At 41.3% G+C, this 2,564-nt stretch overlaps 1 non-coding gene across 1 annotated transcript; it reads left to right on the top strand.

Annotated features, from left to right (window-relative positions):
• Positions 1-2,121: 2,121 nt before the first annotated feature.
• Positions 2,122-2,194, top strand: TRNAA-UGC (transfer RNA alanine (anticodon UGC)). Its single transcript has one exon. It is a non-coding gene; the product is annotated as a tRNA-Ala (tRNA).
• The last annotated feature ends 370 nt before the right edge of the window (positions 2,195-2,564 follow it).

The following is a 2,564-nucleotide window of genomic DNA, read 5'->3' as shown; positions in this document are numbered from 1 at the left end:
TTCTTTTCCATTATTGTTTATCACTGGATATTGAATATAATTCCCGGTGCTACACAGTAGGACCTTGTTGTTTATCCATCCTATGTATAATAGCTTACATCTGCTCATCCCAAACTCCCAGTCCATCCCTCCCCCAACCCCTCCCCCTTGGCAACCACCAGTCTGTTTTCTATGTCCGTGATTCTGTTTCATAGATAGGTTCATTTGTGTCATATTTTAGATTCCACATATGAGTGATATCATATGGTATTTATCTTTCTCTTTCTGACTTACTTCACTTAGTATGATAATATCTACTTGTATCAAAAACACATTTTAAAAGGTACGTCACTTTCAACAGAAAACTGCAGCACGTGCAGTAAATACAAGATAATAGCAAAAGAGAGCGAGAGAGAAATGGACAGAGAAAAAGGGAGGAGGAGAGTGAGAGGGCCTCAAGTGTCTCTTATATGGAAACTAATCCTATCAGAGCCCCACCCTTATAATCTCATTTAACCTTATTTCCCTCCATAAAGGCCTCATCTCCAAATACAGTCACACTGAAAGAGTGCTCATTAAAAAAAAAAAAAAAAAACCCTAAGCACTCCAGTGGGAGAGTTGACAATGGATATAAACACAGTTCACAAAAAAGGGAGGGGAAGGAATTCCCTGGCTTGTTAAGTGGTTAAGACTTGTCGCTGTCACTGCCATGGGCCCAGGTTCAATCCCTGGTTGGGGAACTAAGATCCCACAAGCCATGCAGTACGCCCCTTCCCCCAAAAAAGGGAGGGGAAGGGTAGATAAACATTAAAGAAAGTTTGCATTCACTAGGAGTAAAAAAAATGAAAGAAAGTATTCACACCATACACACTTTATCATCATAAACAGGAAGAGTAAAGATGCTGGATGACCTTTTCAGGGCTTCCTGAAACTGTCCTTGTGAAAACAGAGGTGGTGGGCTGTAATGTGTTATCATCTTTTTTTGAGGGCAACTTGGCAATATCTATTGAGAATCTTCCAGTAAAGCATACTCTTACCGGTCAAGTTACCCTTTTAGCAATTTATATGTTAGAGAGTATGCAAAATACATTAACACAAATACATATCACAGCACTGTTTCTCATGGTTAAAAACATCAGAAACAGTTTATCCGTCTTTAAGAAACTGACTCAATAAATTCTTTTTGTACAAAGTACAAGGGAATGATGTGTATCCACAACTAAGGATAAGGGATAGAAGTATTTGTTGCTATAGAAAGTTTCCCCAATATATTAAGAGGGAGCAAATCCTGTGTTGCTCGAAATCATTCTAATAAAAAGACGGAGAGAGAGAGATCTATCTGTAACTATCTGTCTATCTATCTATCTACAAAAAGCAGTAGTTAGGAAAAGAAGGGAATGGATAAACTCTCTCTGGGAGAGCCTGCAGAGAGGAAATCAGACTACTGCAAAGATGAAGCCCCAGGAACTCACAGTGCTTTCAGAGAGGAAGACACATGCTTGAAATAATCAAGATGGAACAGCCAGATGGCAGGTGGGATGAATTGGGAGATTGGGATTGACATATACACACTACTATGTATAAAATAGATAACTAATAAGAACCTGCTGTATAGCACAGGGAACTCCACTTCGTTGTACAGTAGAAACTAACACAACATTGTAAAACAACTATACCCCAATTAAAAAAAAAAAAAAGATGGATCAGCCAGAAAATTCTGAGGACCAGATGAATGAGAAGGACAGGAGCAGTTTAAGAAAGAAGCAGTAGTCAGCCCTATAAAACATAGCAGAAATCCAGTAAACTAAGGGCTGAAAACTTCCCTTAGATTTGGTCGAAGGGAGGAACACTGGTGATGTTTTGGGAACAGTTTCAGTGGGGAGGTGGTGGTAGAGGTCTGATGGCAGTGGATCGTGGGAGGTGAGGGGGTACAGAAAGAACAGAGGCAGTGCTTGCCTGGGAAGGAGAAACGCAAGACAGCAGAATGGGGTGGGAGCAGCCAGGTCTCAGAAAGTGGAGAGGTAGAGAGAATTTTCTGTTGTTGCTTGAGGAGCTGAGACTTAAGGCTGAGGGAAGAGGGGAGAGAGGAAAACAGTCAAAAGGAAGAGGAACTAATCAATGGAGAAAAGTTGTGTTGGGACTTCCCTGGTGGTCCAGTGGTTAAGACTCTGCACTTGCACTGCAGGGGGCACGGGTTCAATCCCTGATCGGGGAACTAAGATCCTGCAAGCCGCTCGGCACGGCCCCCCCTCCCCCCCAAAAAAGTTGTGGAGGCAGAGAAGGTGATGGGATAAAGATGAAGGTGAAGAGAAAATGAAGGAACAAACACATAACCTTTGAATGTTCTGTTGGACATTCATGCAGGTAAACAGGATGGGTGGAAATCCTGTTGATAAGTAACTGAAACCGAACCTTATTTTACATATAAACACTGAGCATTTTTCCATGTTTTAATTTATGCTGAAACTCCTAAGAGATGTGATGATCAAGATATGAGGGAACATTACTTTAGTTGAGATGTTGCCAAGTGGGGGACATCATTTCAAAAATCATAACACCTCCAAGCAATGCCACTCAGGTCATCT

The sequence above is a fragment of the Balaenoptera ricei genome, chromosome 19, assembly GCF_028023285.1.
Source record: "Balaenoptera ricei isolate mBalRic1 chromosome 19, mBalRic1.hap2, whole genome shotgun sequence".
Classification (NCBI taxonomy): Eukaryota; Metazoa; Chordata; class Mammalia; order Artiodactyla; family Balaenopteridae; genus Balaenoptera; species Balaenoptera ricei.
This window is presented reverse-complemented; position numbering and strand designations above follow the sequence as displayed.